The 19,753-nt window shown below is 50.7% G+C and overlaps 1 protein-coding gene across 1 annotated transcript in view; it reads left to right on the top strand.

The window, feature by feature from the left end:
• ROGDI (rogdi atypical leucine zipper) overlaps nt 1-10,858 on the top strand; it is a 55,268-nt gene extending 44,410 nt beyond the window's left edge. The window contains exon 12 of the transcript XR_004002246.1: nt 9,489-10,858. The gene's annotated coding sequence lies outside the window, so the exon portion shown is untranslated. The remainder of the gene's footprint in view (nt 1-9,488) is intronic.
• The last annotated feature ends 8,895 nt before the right edge of the window (nt 10,859-19,753 follow it).

Below are 19,753 nucleotides of genomic sequence, written 5' to 3'. Positions count from 1 at the left end.
CGCTCCCCCCAGGTGCTCCTGATGCCCTGACTTGCAGAATCCCAGAGGCCCACACAGGCGGGAGCTCCCCAGGAGAACAGCTGATCAGACTGGAGAGGCACTGGAGCCGAGTGGACCCGGCCTGCAGTCAACTAGGTGCAGGACAGGCCGAGGCAGCTGATGGGTGTAGGCTGAGCTTTGGGGGTGCAATGGAGAGCTAATCACATGAGGCACATGGAAGTGCGGGGTGTCTGTCACACCAGGCAACCAGGCTGCTTCTTCAGGGGCCAAAATATGGGTTTAGCAGTGTAACTGCCAGACAGAAAGGGTGGGCCTGAGTCTCCAGCGGACTCAGCTGAATAATGAAAACATAGATTCACCCAGAGATGCAACTAAACAGTGGGCTTCTCCGTGCTGCTGCTTGCTGAGGTGTGTTATTTGTGGGTGGCCAGGTGGGAAAATGTTTCTGAATTGCAGAGATTTCACCGCGTTTTAAAATTCTTACAGAAAAAAAAATCATCCCAAAAATATGTTGCTCTATTTGTCACCTAAAGTAGGGTGCTGGGTGGGCCAGTGGTTAGGTCACTCCTTTGGACTATAGGAGACCAAGGGTCAATTCCTGCTTTGCCACAGACTCTGAGACAGGGTGACCTTGGCCAAGTCCCTTGGTTGCCCTGTGTCTCAGTTTCCCCCTCTGTCAGGGCCAGCGCTTCCATTGAGGCGAACTAGGCAATCGCCTAGGGCACCAGGATTTTTGGGGGCGGCATTTTGCCGGGGGTGGGGCGGCAGGCGGCTCCAGTGGAGCTGCCACAGTCGTGCCTGCCGAGGGTCCATTGGTCTGCGGCGCCGGTGGAGCTGCCGCAGGCATGCCTGTGGACAGTCCGCTGGTCCCGCGCGGCTCCGGTGGACCTCCCACAGGCAGGGCTGCGGCAGCTCCACTGGAGCTGCGGGAGCCGCACGCGGGGCGGCTATCATAACCTAGTCCCAGATTTGGACCTTAGCGTCCAAAATATGGGGGTTAGCATGAAAACCTCCAAGCTTAGTTACCAGCTTGGACCTGGTAAAGCTGCCACCACCCAAAAAATTAGAGTGTTTTGGGGCACTCTGGTCCCCCCAAAAACCTTCCCTGGGGACCTCAAGACCCAAATCCCTTGAGTCTCACAACAAAGGGAAATAAACCATTTCCCTTCCCCCTTGCAGGTGTTTCCTCCCTGGGTTCCTGGAAAGATATACAGAAGCAAGCTCCGGGAATCTAAACAGAGGGATTCCACCCTCTCTATTTCCAGTCTTGGAAACAGAAGTACTTCTCTCTTCACCCAGAGGGTATGCAAAGTCAGGCTAGTAAATCTAACACACACAGATTTCCCCCTGACTTCTTCCTCCCACCAATTCCCTAGTGAGCACAGACTCAATTCCCTGGAGTTCCCCACTAAAGAAAAACTCCAACAGGTCTTAAAAAGAAAGCTTTATGTAAAAAGAAAAAAAAATACATAAAAATGGTCTCTCTTTATTAAGGTGACAAATACAGGGTCAATTGCTTAAACGAAATATGAATAAACAGCCTTTTTCAAAAAGAATACAATTCAAAGCACTCCAGCAACTACACACATGTAAATACAAAAAAAAACATATAAATCACTATCTGATCTTTTGTACTTATAACTGGGAAACAGAAGATTAGAAAGGCAGGAAACAGAGATCCTCTCATAGCTGAGAGAGAGATAGGCACAAGACCAAGAACAAAGGACTCACACACAAACTTCCCTCCACCCAGATTTGAAAAAGTCTTGTTTCCTGATTGGTCCTCTGGTCAGGTGTTTCAGGTTACTTCTTTCCAGGTGTAAGAGACATTAACCCTTAGCTATCTGTTTATGACAGCGGCGAAATGGCCATGCGCCTAGGGCGTGAAAAACTCTAGCGCCAGTCCTGCCCTCTGAACAATGGGGATAATAGCAGTGTTCTACCTCACAATGTTGGCATGAGGATAAATACATTAAAAATCATGACTGACACTATGGTGATGGTCAGATCCGTGCAAGAGAGAAAGCACCTCACATATGTTAATTCTCAAATCCTTGTGAGGGAGCTTCCTATTAACCCCTCCCTCTCGTGCAGAAACAGAAGCACAGCACAGGTAGGGGAGCTAGTAGAGGTGGAGCTGGGAACTGAAGCCAGGCAACTGAGGTGGTGCAATTCCAGTGGCTGGAGAGGATTTGAAAGCTGTTGTAAAGGAAGCACATTTGGCAACAGGTGGGCTGTGGGGAGGTGACTGATGGGTCAACCCCTGGTGGGCACCTGAGGCCAGCTACAGGGGAGATTGCATTAACATTGTTGGCAACAGGAAATTCTTCTCCGTTCTCAGTTGACCAGTCATTGCTGCACGGCTCCGAGGATTAATCCTGCCACATTGGAAAGCAGGTGCACACGGCAGTGAAGTCCGGTGTGACGGGGATGGTTTGACCACCCACTTTCACAGGGCTGACAGGTACATGGCCCAGCCCTACTCCTGCCCCAGGCAGCTCAAGGGAACTCAGGTGATTCTGCAGACATGAGGCCAGAAGGCAGGCCGTGAGGAAATGGAACTGGCTGGAGTGAGACAGACAGCCTTGGGAAGTCATTTCTCAGGTACACTGGCTACTGGAGAGATCAGCTAACCAGCTGTATGGATGTCACGCTGGCTAGGAAAAGCAAAGTGAGATTATTCCTGCATCATAGGCTTCCAGGTGCGAGAGAAAATGAATGAGAGAAGCAACAGATGGAAAGGAAATGGCCTGGAGTGAGAGGAGACAGGCAAAGCCCTGATGTGAATTCTGAGGTGTAACAAAAGTTCAGTTGGCCTGTGAAACTCACTGCCACAGGATCTCAGTGAGACCAAGAGATCAGCAGGATTCAGAAAAGAATTGGACATTTTTGTGGACATCCAGAGTAAATTCCGAACATAAAGAAGGAGTTCTGGACAGGATACAAACCCTCCAGCTTCAGGGCATGAGCCACACTCTAGCAATTATGGATCAGGAGGGAACTTTCCATGGGGGTAGGTGTTAAGATAAGTTCCTGTCTGCATCCTAAAAACTTGCCCATACTGGTATTGCCCTGGCCTCTTCCTTTGTCATTCAGTGTTAAACACATTCTGAACTATATGCATTTCCTTACCTTTTGGGGGCGAAGCCAGACTTTCAGGCATCTGCTGCCCTACTTGGTGTAAACTTTGCTTGTACCAATCAGAAACGAACACACACAGTTTTTGGGCCCCGTCCCCTATGACACTTCTATGATATCATAGTGGGTATTTTAGGCTGGTCTGCCATGTGCAGGCAGAAGAGGAAAAAGAAAAACGAATCCTGTGTACCTTGTGCACACCCGTAACCAAGCCTAAAGTACGTGGCAATCTACATGGCGTCATGAACAAGATGCACGGAGGTTGGGCCATGCCCGTGGCATACTGCAGATCGCGCAGATAATGAAACTGAACAGTTCCAAGATTTGCAGTTTCACCTTCTTACTAGCCAAAATTCAAATAATCCAAAAATAGAATGGATCTGTTCTCTTGGCTCGGGCAAAACTCTAAAAGGCTATACTGTACCATTAACCCTGGCAGATATGAGATGCCTCCTTTGGTGCCACTCGAGCTTTAGGTGTCAGCCAGCCGACTGTTCCCTGCAGCCTCAGTGCACGGAGACTGTGGAAAACCTCGGTGCTGCAGATCCCTCTCAACTTTGGAGAAAATGTAGCCACATTGTTAGAAAATCTGGAGGCACCGTTTCCAAATTAATTCCCCAACCCCGGGTAATACCTGCTGATCCAGCACATAAATTATTATGCCAAATGATAAAAGAATTAAATTTGATTAAGAAAACCAAAAAATTGCGACCCGATGAATATAAATCTGAGGATGTTTCCACCGTCCTGTTTAGCATTATATGCAAGGCCCTCGATCTGTGTTCTGTCCTCCATGGAGGCACAATGTTTGCAGCTAAACAGGCAGCCCCAGGCTCTCCTAAAGGTAATAATGAGAAGACAGAAAAGGTAGAGCCCATCACTACCCCCCCACAAGTCCCTCTCGGAAAATTTTGCCACCCCCATATGAAGCTCCTAAAACTCCTCTGTATCCAGCTCTGCCAACAGCCCCAGAATTTGCAGAATCTGAAACCGTAGCAGAAGCTTTGCCTATTGCAATAACTAAAACTAAAATAGACGCACAAACAGGCAACACCACGCAGGTTACTGAACTGCGAACACGTACTAAGGCCGAACTTAAAGAGTTTTTAAAGGAAACGCAATGAAAAGCCGACGAGGCACCTATGGTTTGGGTCGGGCGGCTAGCCTTAGAACACGGAGCAGAATTAGTGGACCGCGAGGAGGCCGGCACCTTAGCCAAAACGGCCAATTGGGACGAGGCTTCCCGGGTTACGCTTTATTAAATAATCGCATTTGGCCACTTACCACCCCGGCAGCTGCCATTTTAGCAATGAAAGGTAGTTTTAAAGGATTATATATCCCTCTGGGAACCTTAGTTACTCCACACGATCTAATATGGGCAATCGCAGGAGCTTCCATAGCCCTGTGGGATCCACTACAAAATCCACTTAATTTAACTGTTCAACAGGTATTGGTGGCCACACCCTTATACACATTACTGATCCCACCCAAATTCCTGTCTCAGCAGAGGCGGTTAATTTGGCATTAGAAGCTGCCCCTGGAGCGGATACCGGTGCCATGCTGCACTTGCATGCGGCCGTTCGCAGACCCATCTTAACGTTATTTGAAGTGGTTAGTAAAATTAAGTTGTTACTGCCACCCCCGCCTGTTGTTCTCCCAGTTGATTCACCACCAAAAAATCCTCCAAAAAGTCAGTTTAATCCCCAAAAATATCCTGAGCGAACTAAAGCTGAACTGGTACTATTTGGCTTCCTTCTTAACAAAGGGATCCCCAAAGAAGCCCTGCGTAAAATGTCAAACCAAGAGCAGCAAAATGTAGCCGAACAGCTAGGCTGGAAAAATTGGGAGGACTCTGTTAGGACAGAAAACGAATAGGGGCCGGATGCTGCCCGGCCCAAATGAAAGATCCCACCGATGAATGCCCATGCGCCACCCTGTTAGTTAACGATGACACCCCCACTTCCTTTTTATTAGACACTGGAGCTCAAGTTAGCGTTATTGAGCCCAACGTTCCCCACTGTCCTACTGGCTCCTTTCTGTTTGTTCAAGGTCTCAATGCAGTACAAGAAAAACCCGTGGTTTGGGTTAAAATTGCCCACGGAAAATACCTAAGAAAAATAAAAGCCTTGTTGGGATCAAAAAATCTGCTAGGTGTCTCAGATATTAAAAAATTTAAACTGCATGATCAAATTCTGCAAGCCCTCCCTATAACCGTAGGCGATCATTCCCCCTATACCCCCGAAGTAGTTAACTCCCAGCCATGGAAATTTTCCCCTATTCCCACAAAATCCGAAGGGCTTCCCCTTATTGAAGCTTTGCTCACTCAGCTTCTAGAAGGAAAAAAAATAGAAAAGGTCACTGCATCCACCTTTCTGTCCGCGGGTTGGGGTATTCCCAAGCCCGGCGATCCCTCTAAATATCGCCTTGTCATTGATTACAGACAAGCTAACAGCCGTGTAAAGCCTATCGCATTTTCCAGCTCTGCCAACATTCCCGAAATACAGTGGCAACTAAGCGATGCAAGTAATCAGTGGGCATGTACTCTTGATTTAAAAAATATGTTTTACCAAATCCCACTCCAGGACACACAAGGAATCTTAAACTTTGCTTTTAAGGGTGTCCAATATAAATGGAAAGTTTGCCCACAGGGGTTCTGTAATTCTCCTGCGCTTGCATCGTCCCATCTCAATATCCCATTACAAAAGGTAAAACCCCTACAGGATGTGTACGTGCTAACCTATGTAGATGACATTGTCATTTGTGGGTCCAATCCACAAGCAGTTCAAAGTACCACCCAAATGATAATTGATGCATTAGAAGCAGATGTGTGGCAAATTAACAAAACAAAGAGCCACCTGCAGGCCAGCCAGCAATTCTCATTCTTGAGACTCCAATTCACTCCCACCACTCACACCCAAGCCCTAGCCGGTGTATTAGACCCTTGGACAGAAGCCCCTCCACAAAATAAACAAGAGCTTCAGCAGCTATTAGGTCTCCTTAATTATCACCGCCAATATATCCCGGCACAGCTAATTTTTAACCTAGAAATCCTACAAAGCTCTCTCTCTTCTAAACGCTCCCGAGAAGTATGGAATGCATCAGCACAACAAAGCTTAGGCCATGTCTACATCTAAAATTTTGCAGCGCTGGTTGTTACAGCTGTATTAGTACAGCTGTATAGGGCCAGCGCTGCAGAGTGGCCACACTTACAGCAACCAGCGCTGCAAGTGGTGTTAGATGTGGCCACACTGCAGCGCTGTTGGGCGGCTTCAAGGGGGGTTCCGGGACCGAGAGAGCAAACCGGGAACGCCGCGGTTTGCTCTCTCGGTCCCGGAGCCAGCCAGCAAACCGCAGGGAAGGAGACCTGCTTGCTCGGGGTTCCGGGACCGAGAGAGCAAACCGGGAACGCCGCGGTTTGCTCTCTCGGTCCCGGAGCCAGCCAGCAAACCGCAGGGAAGGAGACCTGCTTGCTCGGGGTTCCGGGACCGAGAGAGCAAACCGGGAACGCCGCGGTTTGCTCTCTCGGTCCCGGAGCCAGCCAGCAAACCGCAGGGAAGGAGACCTGCTTGCTCGGGGTTCCGGGACCGAGAGAGCAAACCGGGAACGCCGCGGTTTGCTCTCTCGGTCCCGGAGCCAGCCAGCAAACCGCAGGGAAGGAGACTTGCTTGCTCGGGGTTCCGGGACCGAGAGAGCAAACCGGGAACGCCGCGGTTTGCTCTCTCGGTCCCGGAGCCAGCCAGCAAACCGCAGGGAAGGAGACCTGCTTGCTCGGGGTTCTGGGACCGAGAGAGCAAACCGGGAACGCCGCGGTTTGCTCTCTCGGTCCCGGAGCCAGCCAGCAAACCGCAGGGAAGGAGACCTGCTTGCTCGGGGTTCCGGGACCGAGAGAGCAAACCGGGAAAGGAAACCAGCTTCGCCGCGGTTTGCTCTCTCGGTCCCGGAGCCAGCCAGCAAACCGCAGGGAAGGAGACCTGCTTGCTCGGGGTTCCGGGACCGAGAGAGCAAACCGCGGCGAAGCTGGTTTCCTTTCCCGGTTTGCTCTCTCGGTCCCGGAACCCCGAGCAAGCAGGTCTCCTTCCCTGCGGTTTGCTGGGTGGCTCCGGGACCGAGAGAGCAAACCGCGGCGAAGCTGGTTTCCTTTCCCGGTTTGCTCTCTCGGTCCCGGAACCCCGAGCAAGCAGGTCTCCTTCCCTGCGGTTTGCTGGCTGGCTCCGGGACCGAGAGAGCAAACCGCGGCGTTCCCGGTTTGCTCTCTCGGTCCCGGAACCCCGAGCAAGCAGGTCTCCTTCCCTGCGGTTTGCTGGGTGGCTCCGGGACCGAGAGAGCAAACCGGGAAAGGAAACCAGCTTGATTACCAGAGGCTTCCTCCTTCCACGGAGGTCAAGAAAAGCGCTGGTAACTGTCTACATTGGATTACCAGCGCTGGTGATCCAGCGCTGGATCCTCTACACCCGAGACAAAACGGGAGTACGGCCAGCGCTGCAAACAGGGAGTTGCAGCGCTGGTGGTGCCCTGCAGATGTGTACACCTTCAAAGTTGCAGCGCTGTAACTCCCTCACCAGCGCTGCAACTTTCTGATGTAGACAAGCCCTGAGAGAAACTAGCTGGCTGGTTCGCCTCTAACCCCCACCTCGCCCGTTTTAATTCCCAAGAATCCCTCAACATTAATTTGTTTATTACAAAACACCATGTAGGGTTCACTGTACTGCAACATGGTAATGCTATTTACAATTGGGCCCATCGCCTGTCTGGACCCCAGTACAACTATGGTCTAGTAGGAAAAATGCTACTGGCTGCGTCCAGTGCGCGTCACTGGTCCCAACTCCCTATCCTAGGCACCCTGTCTGGACCACGTGTTCATTTAATCCCGTGGCTTACAAGTACCCCTCCACCCGAGTTTCATGGCACTACTTGCACCTGGCAGCTTCTATGTTTCCAGGTTGAGGTACCTTGGCAGGCATGGACCCTAACTCCCAGCGATAACATCTTAGCCCCCCCCCCTTCACCAACCATTATGCATTGAAGTAAAATATGATCCCTGGGTTGTGTCTGACGGGGGCACCTCACCATCCCCTAGGGCAGGAGTTCTTTGTTCCACATGTAATCACTTTAATGTGCAGTTGCTGCCCCCCTCCTGCTCCGCACAAGAATGCGAGGTGCAGGGCGTTCTTTTAGCTGCCCAACATGTTGCTAATGCCCACTCTGCCAACAAGCAAGTTGTTTTAGGTATCGATTCTCATTTTGTTTAGACATTTTAATTGAGCAAGCCTCTCCCTCAGCTTTTGTTAAATTGTGGGACCAAATTTTTGCCCTAATTCATAAATTCTCTCACCCTTGGTTCGTTACGCACTGTCCCTCCCATCGACCAGACTCTAACCCCTGCATTCCAGTCTTGATCGAAGAATGAGAGAGGTCTCCCAAGTTCATATGGCAAATCCCGCCGTACAGGCAGACCCGCTGTTGCGCTGGCTTCACGAAGAATGAGGACACTTACCACCCACTAAATTGTACGGCCTGTTATCTAGCTTTTCTAACCAAAAGCCTGACATTAGCCACAGTCAGTGCGAGCTCATTGTTTAGTCCTGCTTGCAGTGTGTGCAGGTAAAAACTATGAATCATCCCCGATATGAGCGCTCTGCATACGCTGCAGAACACTTTGTCCCAGGTAGTACATGGCAAATTGACTTAATAGGACCCTTGCCAGGTGCTCATTGTTTTCCAAAAGCCTTAGTTACTGTCGATCTGGGGTCTCGACAAACCTTTTGTGTTCCTCTTAATAAAACCAATGCTGCTTCTGTCGCTGTGGCTCTTAAGCAAACAGCAGCTGCCTGGGGCACTCCCACTGAAGTCCAAGCAGATGGTGGACCACCCTTTACCAGCAAAAGCATTGAACAGCTCATTTTCGGATGAGGGGCTTCCCTTCACATCCATACTAAATATCATCCTCAAAGCAATGGAGTGGTAGAGCGAAAAATCGCAGTCCTGAAAACTATGTTGCGAACAGCAAACCCCAACCCTGATTTTAAAAACTGGAGCTCATTTTTACCCCAGGTACTTATCGCACTCAACAAAAGTTACTCTCGCTGGCCTCACATTTCACCTACACCTAAGCCGCCTTGGTCCCCCATGTTTAACACCGGCCAACTGGTTTGGCTTACAGAACCCCAAGCCTCTGGCCATCAAAAACCTATAAAAACCACCTTTTCTCCGGGCCAGCAAGTACCCTAACACCTACTTAGTGGCTACAAGTACCCCCGGTAACAAGCTAGTTCATCATAACTGGCTCAGCAAATGTAGTTCACACTACAAACTAATGCCCCGAGCAGGGCTCCTATTATTCTGTTTTACAGGTTATACTGCCCTTCCTCACAACATCTTTGCCCACGGAACCGTTAGGAGAAGGTGGACTACAAACATGGTTCGCTGCCTACTGGGTGCAGGAGGTCAGCGGAAACCAGTCCCTGTCAGCACTGAATCCAGAAGATTGTCTTGTTTGCTCTACTCAGTTCTCACCTAAATATCCATTACGCTTTCAATTTGTACCAATAGTTTATAATTTTTCTTCATTTAATTTGTCTAATGTAAATTGTTCTTCCCCCTATGTGCAGTGGGCTGCTTCTAGTGTTTGGAATAATTGTTCTTCACAATTTAATTCTTATGTGTTTCCAGTTCTTAATGCTTCAGGTCGAAGTGATCATAGCTTTCCTTTAATTGATAGTATTAGAGTTCCAGCATCTCATTGTTGGGTTTTTGTTGGCAATAGTTTAACCCCAGCCCCTACTTGGGTGGGTACTTATTCTAATTGTTCTATGTGGAGTTTCTCTTATGCTAATACCTCCCTAACTAAACCCACTCTTACTTACACCTACTCCCCTCCCCTTAATTGTTCTTATTGTCTTAATTATAACATTCTTTTTGGAACCTTTTATACCTCCATAACACATACGTGTCTGTTCCATGCCCAGCATATGCATCATGCTGAGGCTGCATGTACCAATCGAGCATCCAGCTTTTCCTCTGTGAACAATAATAAGTGGAGCCATATCACAATTTCTTCCTTAAGACCCAGTCATTTTTGGATTTGCGGTAATGTCGCATTTGCTGTGCTTCCTCCCAACCCCCGGGGTATATGCACCATTGGCACCCTGTATCTACAGGGAGGAGGTGTTTATACCATGCCATCTAGCCACTGACACCGTCATAGTACCCGCTCGTTTTGGACTCGTTTGCAAACAGCAGCTTCCTCCCTCGCCTGCTCTGTTGTTAGTTTTAACCCTGTCGGTTATATGATGTTACGTGATCAAGTGCTGTTTCAATCCCTTGCTGTTGAAATGCTTGCTAATACTACTGCAAACGTTGAGCTCTACTGTCAAAGAGTCACGAGAGTCCTTCCAGTTTTGGTCATGGCTCGATTGGTTTGGCCTTGCGCCCTACAAATCCTATTTCCAATCCCTGTTTGTGTCCCTTCTGATTGGGCTCGCTCTTCTCTGTCTCGGATGTGCCTTCATTAAAGCCTGCATTCACAAGTTTGTTGCCTCGGCCTACATTGCTTCCACCCCCGAAGCGCATCCCCTCGTAGGTGGGAATGAGGAGTCGGACTCGGAAGTTTAGGTTTTCGGCCAGACTATTTCGGCCAGGGCACGGGGGCATGTTAAGATAAGTTCCTGTCTGCATCCTAAAAACTTGCCCATACCGGTATTGCCCTGGCCTCTTCCTTTGTCATTCAGTGTTAAACGCATTCTGAACTATATGCATTTCCTTACCTTTTGGGGGCGAAGCCAGACTTTCAGGCACCTGCTCCCCTACTTGGTGTAAACTTTGCTTGTACCAATCAGAAACGAACACACACAGGTTTTGGGCCCCGTCCCCTATGACACTTCTATGATGTCATAGTGGGTATTTTAGGCTGGTCTGCCATGTGCAGGCAGAAGAGGAGAAAGAAAAACGAATCCTGTGTACCTTGTGCACACCCGTAACCGAGCCTGATCACCTCGAAGCCTCTCTCAGCTCACGTGTTTTAAGCAGAGTTTCTACATTTGCCGGTCGTTATGAATTGGTTTGTATTCGTAAGTATTGGTTATTACTAAATGCTGCATCTGTGTTTATAAATATTGTTTACTGCATCTTTGTTTATAAATATTGTTTAATAGTAAATACTTTAGCCATTGTATGTTTTAAGTTCCATTAACCCTATTAGCTAATCATACGCTGCTCTCCTACCCCTTGTAACTATCCCCAATAAAATGTTAAATTAATTAATTTTAGTTGTGTGCGTGCCTGCAGTTTGCATCGTGACCCATATCCTCCTTGCATCCCTTACCTATACAGTCTATTGCCACGTGCAGCCTGGTAAATAATAGGTCTGCATTTTTCTTTCGCCCCTAAAGTACGTGGCAATCTACAGTAGGGTGAGCCCATAGCTGCTACTGCAGGGTTTATTGCACCTTCTCCTGAATCATCTGATAATGGCCACAGCAGAGCCAGGATACTGGGCTAGATGGACCCCAGGTCTACTGCCATCTAGCAGTTCCTGCATTCACATAACAAACAGGCAGTATAGATTGAGTGTCCTTGCACCCAGCTTCTAATTAACCACACGTAGACGCGTGCCCTTCCTAATGCATACACAGAAATTAACTCCTGAACAACAGAGATTGGGGATCAGCCCTCTTGGGGGCCGCGCTTTGTACACAGAGGTTTGTTAGAAGCACTGCTTAGCAGCTTCCTCATGACAGCATCCATCTGCCAGCTGGGATGCCGGCAGGGTGAGCGTCCCCACAGCAGCGCCTTCCCAGTGCAGACCAGGTGGGATGCTAGCTCCTGATCATGCATGGGACAGTTTTGTGTGCTGACGGTGCAAGCACACCCAGCTATCCTCAGCTTAGCTAAAATGTTGGGATGTGTCTGGGAAAGAGACTGATATGTAAGTGATCTGCCTTGGCACTCAGCTCAAAGAAACCCTGTTCTGATTGCTCATCCTGTAGCCGCATTAAGGTGGCCTGGTGGCCTGTCTCCCTGCAGTGCGATAATAGAGGGGAGAGATGTAACCTTGCAGCTCTGCAGAGCCGTCTGACATTCTCCATAACAAGTGGGATCCCAGAGGTTGGTCTCCAGCAGATGGCCCCATTGCACCACAGTTACCAACCCTGGCAGGCTGGGCAGCATGCACAGCATTGTATGCGCCCTGATACCCCCCTCTGCCCTGGCTAAATGGATTTGCCATCACTCTTTGGAAGGCACCCGGTCAGTGTTGCCCTGCCACCTTGCCCCTCTCATCTCACCTGGCCCCTGTTGGCAGGAACTAATTCCTCCCTCCTTGCCCTTCTTCCGAGCCAGAACCACGTCCCCTTCTCGCTGTGTTCGTCTTGGCTCCAGCGCGCTGAGCCTGGGTGGGATGAAGAAGCTTGTGTCCAGCTGGTGGTAGGGCAGACCTGTGGGACACGTGGATTCCGCACCTGTGAAGCACACTGAATCCCGTGGTACGTTCAGAGAGTCAGTGTGTCCTGGGGCATGGCCCTCAGCTGGGCCTCAGGAGACTTGTTTCCTGGCTCTGCCATGCGGGAAGGAACCAGACACAGACAGCTTGTTTGCTCAGGAAGGCGCCCCGTCGCAAGGCGTGGCAGCCTTTTTATTCTTTCGGTTACAGTGTTATGCATAACTTACAGCCTTGTTTACTTGTTTCGCATTGGTGGAGGACTCTTTTTTTCCCTTTTCCCTTCACCCGCTGCATGTAGGCAGAACGTGCTGTGCTTTCCTAATCTTGTGATAATATGGAGTCAGCATTCCGTGGCAAAAAGGGGGTTTTGCAGGGGGCGGTTTCTGGTGGCCTGCCAGCCAGGACCGATCCCTACACTGCCACCCCCTTGGGCAAGTGCCTTCAGGGCCAGCTTTAGGGCGATTCAGCCGATTCCCCAGAATCTGGCCCCACACCCCTAAGAGGGCCCTGCAACGTCCTGAAGGAGCTGCCGCCAAGTCCTGCCACTGTCTTTAGCGGCAGCTCATTCACTGCCGCGGAGGAAGGTCCCTCCACCGAAATGCTGCCGAAGGCACCGGCAGCCAATTGAGCTGCCGCTGAAGTACCGGCATTGTCGGCGGCGGCAGCTCAGTCATTGCCTCTGTCTTCGGCGGCATTTCGGCAGAGGGACCTTCCTGCATGGCAGCTATTAAGCTGCCGCTGAAGACAGTGGCAGGACTTTGGCGGCAGCTCCTTCGAATCGGCCCCGCGGTACCTAAAGCCGACCCTGAGTGCCTTTCCCACTAGGCCTGTTTTTCCCTCACACTCTAAACAGACAAAGGGGGAAAGCTCTCCAGGGCAGGGACTGGCTCTTGCTATGTGTGTGTTTAGTCCCCGCATGCAGAGGCAGTGCCAGGTTTACAATGGCACCAGTGGCGCCATGGAACCAGGCCCATGCTCAGAAGGGGCCCCAGCCTGCTCTGCTTGAACTGTGCCCTGTGACCCCCCAGCCTGCTGGCTCCCCCCACCCTGCCCACCACTTGCTCCTCTCGGCCTGTCCGCCAAGGGTTCCTCTTCACCCCCTGGCCTCACCCACCAGCTTCTCTCTGCCCCCTGGCAAGCCCCCAGTGCACCTCCAGCTCCAGCCAGTCTCTACTTCCCACCACCTGTGAGGCCCCACTTGTTTCCCTGAAGCTGAACTTCCTTGGACTGGTGCAAAGCCTGGCCAGTCTTGGCCAGTTGCGGGGGACAGTGTAGGGGGCTTGACTGGGCCCCTCCAGGCAATTGGGTCCTGAAGGAGCCTGGCCGAGGCAGGCCCTGGCCTGGCTGATCACACCACTCCCGAGGGGCCAGTGTGATTTCCCACCCTGGGACCAGCCCTGGCAGCTCAGCTCAGTAGACAGTTGCCTCCCAGCAGGGCTGGTGAGTGTGGCCGGGAGGCAGGGTGAGGGGGAGTGGGTGTCTGGAGGGGGTGCTGAGCTGTGAGGGGATGGGGAAGATCTCTGTGGGGCACTAGAAGTGGGGGTTCTGTTGGGGGTGGGGCTGTGGGCAGGGTGGCCCTGGGCAGGGGTGGTGTTGTGCAGGGCGCTGTGCATTTGTGGCAGGGTCTGGTGGGGGGACTGGGCATAGCAGGTTCGGGGGGGCTCTGGCCATAGGGTTGTTCCAGTATTGGGTGCGGGGACGCTGTGGCATGGCATAAGCCCACCCCCAAGGGGAAGGGGCTTGCTGCCCCTTGCCAGTTGCTCACTCCAGGGACCAAACCCCCTGCACCATGCTCCATTGCCCCCATGGGGGCCCACAAACATGTTGGGCACCAGGCCCACAAAAAGTTAATCTGGCTCTGTGCAGGGGCCCTGCTCTCGGTTGAGGCCTGCTAAGTATCGCTGTGATTTAACAAAGTCTGCCTGGAGCACCACCCATGTGTGGGTCTGATACGTGGGAGTGTGCCATGTCAGGGGGCAACCCAGCTGGGGGGGACTCGAATCGACCGTGTGCAGCATCAGCAGCAGGGTTTGAATGCAGTTAGCAACCAAAGCAGCTGACGGGGTTTCCCTCCTGACAGTAGCCTGGCACCTGGCTGCCTTCCTGTAACCAGTTTAACAGGCTGATTTCCACTCTGGCCAGGACCCTCTGATCTGCTTGGTGTAACCAGTTCAGCTGGTCTTGCTCCCGCTCAGTTCATGGTGCAATAGGGCATCCCACAATGCACTGCTGCTAGTGCTGCTCTGGACTCTCTTACATACTGGCGCACTATGGGAGAGCTGCTCAGATTTTCCCACAATGCACTGATACAAGCCTGGTTACACCGCACAGGAGGTGCGGAGGCACAAAGTCTAGTCTATCTAGCAGGGATGAGCAACTTTAAGGTAGTAGAGGGCCACAAGATCATGAAAACTCTTTAGTGGACCAGGAGTGGTGATATAGGGATGCGATGCAGGGAGGGGAGAGTGTCAGGTCCTGCCTCTGGTGGGTGGGAGGCACTGCTGGATCGCCAGCTCTCAGTAGGTCTGGGACAGGCCAAATAAAATAACCTGGCAGCCTGGATGTGGCCCCCGGGCCGCCAGTTGCCCATCCCCGCTGTATAGGGCCTTACACAGCACTCATCATTGTAGAATCTGAACGTCTTCCAGTAATGCATTAAATGACATGCCTACACATCTGTCCCATGTTGTGTGTTCTCTCGTCCTCTCCCCAGTGGATTCTCTCTGCTGTCTGGTTCATCTTGGCAGTGGGAGATGCTTCTGCCCTGGTGAATGTGTCTTGCAGAGAAAGCAGCCTTGGACTAATCACAGAAATGATTCAGAAAAACCTGCCATCCCACAGATTTCCAGGCCCGTGTCACCTGGGTCCATTCAATGCAGAGAATGTGAAAAGTAGAGATTGGGGCTGATGCTGGGACATCCAGAGCTGGTCAATGGATCAGTGCTAAATTCCCAGGAGAGAACAATGATGCAGCAGTGGGTGTGTTCTTCCGCTGGCCTACTGGACCAGACAGCTTAGATACACAAGGCATAGAAAGTGGAAGGAGCTCCTACCTCTGCAGGTAGTTTGTCCGCGTCTCACTGCTGTAGTGTCCTCCATGAAGCCAGCAAAGCTCGTTTGGGTCTTTGGGGGCCATGCTTTTGCCCAGCATTTCCCATCGGGCATTGCAGCTTGTCCCCAGGTACACTGCTGCTATCTGAATACAGTGAATGTCTGATCCATTTGTGTCACTCCAAGTCCTCCAGCCAGAATAAACCATGAATGGATGTGTTGGCTGCAACTGATCTTCCCCGGAGGCTGCTGCTGGCCTCTCTTTCTCTGACTCTGTTTTGTCTCCTTCATGTCACTGAATCACTCTCTTTTCCTAGTCCCTCAGGAACTGGATAGCGCCCCTCCAGTGCCTTCTGTGCAAGGATCTCAAAGCACTGTGCAGACATTAGAGAATTCAGCTTCACCACGCCCTGGGAGGCAGGTAACGTTTCCCCGATTTGACAGATATAGACACCAAAGCACAGACGATACCTTGCCTAAAGTCACAGAGCGAGTTAGCAACCAAGTTGGAAATAAAACTCCAGATCTCCTGACTGCAAGTCCTCTGCGCTAAGACATCCTGCTTTCCTGAAAAGTCACCTGAGCCATTTCCTCCTTCAGCTGCTAGACAGAGCAAACTAACCAGTTCCTAATAAAGTCTTTAGAGGAAAGATCATTTGGATCCACAGGTGGCCTGTGCAAGATTACAAGAGTTTGCCGCACCGCCCTCAATCAGTGTGAGGCCAGCGAAATGGGCAGCAACTGCATTTGCTCTGCCTGGGAGGTGTCAGCTTGAAATCTATCCATTGCGCAGTTTCATCCCTTAGATTTAAAGAGTTATTCAAAAAGCCATTGCTGGTTGGAGATGTTCCATCTACAACACTTACAGAGAGAGGCTTTAATTTAAACCCCTGTTGGTGGGCTCCATATACACCAGCTCCACTGGAAACCTCAGACTTTGTGTGTTGAGTGAAATCTCCTGACGTGGTTTAAGGAGCTTTAATACAGCAGCCAGAGGCAGGCTGATTCCCTGTCTCCAGAGGAAGGTGGGAAGGACAAGGCACTTTCTTTACAGCACATGTACGGCGGGAGAGTGATTCATTATTACTGTGTCTCAGCAGCTACTGCGGGGACTGGAGCGATGCACTGGAAAGCAGTGAGAGCGTATTGCAAATAGCAGCATCAGAAGGGAAACTAAGTCACTGGTCTCTGCTAGGGAAGGTGAGTGGGGAAGAGGGCCGTGTGCAGTTGGGATATCTGTGCCACCCCTTCATGGCTCTGAGAAAGCAATTCAAGCCCCAGCAGCCCTGGGAGCAAGTTCCTTCTCCATCGGGTCTCCAATCAACAGGAGTATGGGGACACTATCAAAGTACTGAGTCTCAGAGCCCAGCTCAATTGACTTGGGCTCACCTGGGTTGGGTTCTGGGTTTAAAATTGTGTAGACGATACCACTTGGCCTGGAGCCCAGACTCTGAGGCTATACCCACTTGTCGGGGTACAGAGCCTGGCTTTATGAACTGCGGGGCCCGATTTGAATACTCAGTAGCGGTCTGGGGCTTCGGCGGCACTTTGGCAATGAGGGTCCACTCTGGGTCTTCCGCGGCACTGAAGGACCCCCTCCCCATCGCTGAAATGCTGCTGAAGACCTCCAGAGTGGACCGCTACCGGGTGAGTAAAAAAAAAATTTAAAAGGCACCTAAGGCGCAGGGCCCAATTCCGGGGAATTGAGGGAACCGGCCTAAAGCTGGCCCTGGAGCCTGGGCTCCATCCCAAGACCAATGTCTACGTGGCTCTTTGCAGCCCCATGAGCCCAAGTCAAGTCACCCAAGCTCTGAGCCTCAGCCCTGTGGGTCTTTTATTGCAGTGTGAGACACAACAGACAAGCTGTTGTCTGGAAAACAGCCCTGCCAAGAAGCCAATTCTCAGGCAACTGAGTCACAGTCTTCACTGCAGTGTTAGCTCAAGAGGAGAGAACTTGATCTATCCCAGTTTGAGTGAGAGCAGTCACACCGCGAAACAGCACTGGAGCAGCACAGGAGGAATGGATTAGGAGCACAGTGGGTCTGTCTGCACAGCAAAGAAAAACCCATGACTGGCCCATGCTAGCTGACTTGGGCTCATGGGGTGTTTCACTGCTGTGTAGACTTCTGACCTTGGGCTGGAGCTCATCTCTGGGACCCTCCAATCCCAGTGTCAGCAGTTCTCAATCATCAACGCACACACCCCTGCCAGGCCAGCTAGCCGGAGTTTACAACACCACTTACCTTAAGCTGGGGACTTGTGTGTGTGGATGGAAGTTGCATTAGGGGCAACACTCACATTATAGCTCAAGCTAACACTGCAGTGAAGACAAGCCCTATGAACAACAGGCTAGATCCTCAGCTTGTGTAAATCAGTTAGCTCCACTGAAGCCAGTGGTGCTTTGCCAGCTGTGGATCTGGCCCAGGAACAGCAAGAGAAGGTCTGCTTGGAGAGCATTGGCTGGCATTGGAGATGTATGCTGAATGCAGATAAGTTCATAGAGACAGCAGCAGCTGAAGAGCCTGGCTTTGCTCCGGGAAGTGGCTTTGTAATAATGGTACCTTCTCAGTTGGCAGCTCTGCTCCCTGAGTGTGTCAGAGTGAAGGCTGCAGGGACAAAATTAAGTGCATCCGTTTTCTTTCCTGGTGACCCTGCTAAGGGGGTCAGCTGGGCTGTATCCTGAATCAAAATGGTTTATTAAACTCCAATCGGTTACAGCAGTGCAAACCCACCCAGGGCTGATCAGGCTGTGCAGGTGTTCTGAGGACAGGAATTGGCCTGCAGTTTCTTTATTGTTTGGGAGATGTGCAGGGCTCAGTGTATCCTTCTACATTCTAGGCTTGGTTTGTAGTTAAAAGGAGATACCCATTTGATGTGAAATTGCTGAAGGGTGATAGCCATAGGGTTCCACCATGGCATTGTTTGGAGTCACAATTCAGGGCAGAACCATGCTTCAAAGAAATGTCTCTGCATGTGGATCTCCTGACCAGGGTAAGGAAGGGTGGCTGCTCTGTAGCATTTGCACTGGGGGCTGTGATTCTCAATAGTTCAGGTGTGGTAAACAGGGCTGGTCTGGGTCAGAGCTTGTACAGGGAGCCCTCTAAGAGGTGGCACTGCTCTTCCCTCTGAGTTGATGCTAAATATGTGTCTGCTGCTGGAGGTATCATTGCTTCATTGGAACTAAATGGAAACTTCTGTCTTTAAGGTCACTAAAACTCCTGAGACATGTTGACAGGAGCAGCAGTGGGAGGCCTTAAGTGCTGGACAGCTTCCATATGGGTCATTGCACCTACCTGCCTACAACCCCCTCACACAGATGCAGGGATTTTTCTCTTCCAGCCCAAGTGGTTGTGTTGTGTTGCTGTATGATGGATGTTTCACCCCTGTGGTGCTTAAAGCAATTCCACTATGTCTCGAAAGTGCTTTGGGAGTGCAATAAATGAAGTGATTCTTCTCTGGACCCTGGTCTCCAGCTTTCCAATACAGAAACCATCATTAAACAAGCTACCCATAAATAGACTGCTCTTTAATACACATGCCTTGCGTTAGATTCCCCTCTCTTACACAGCCTGCTTGTACATTCTGTACAGAGACCCACGCTTGAGGCCTGGCCTGCATTTAGAGAGCTCGAAGCTGCAAAGGCTGCTCTATTTTTTTTTTTGTCCCCCCCACTCTAGACAATGGCTTCTGCCTCTAGTGCTGGTCCATTCATTAAAAGATGTAAAGGTGTAAAAGCAAATTGAAAATTCAGGCCCCGGTAACTGAATCTCACACCCACGTAAAGAATCTCTCCTTTTCTTTCCAAGTGTGTGTCACTCCAAAAAGCTGTGTTCCTAAGGGGACACCACTACATAAACAGAGAAACAAAATACCAGTGGCAATTTTTATTATTGTACCGTGGGAGGGAACCCACAGTAAGAAGTGTTTCTAAAGCACCCCAGCTACTGGAAGGAGAGTATAGCTTGGTTTCACTTCTGCATACCATATGGAAAGTAACTAATGCAGAGATGGGACCCAGCATGGCATTTCAGCTCTAGCTTGGGTGGGCCTAGCTCAAGATTCAAGGCTTCATTCAGGTTTGGGTTCTGATTCAATAGTATGGGAAATCTTGTGAGCATGTGACCCAAG

Source organism: Gopherus evgoodei, chromosome 10, assembly GCF_007399415.2.
Source record: "Gopherus evgoodei ecotype Sinaloan lineage chromosome 10, rGopEvg1_v1.p, whole genome shotgun sequence".
Taxonomy (NCBI): domain Eukaryota; kingdom Metazoa; phylum Chordata; order Testudines; family Testudinidae; genus Gopherus; species Gopherus evgoodei.
The sequence above is the reverse complement of the archived record's forward strand: the minus strand, read 5'-3'. Positions and strand labels throughout refer to the sequence as shown.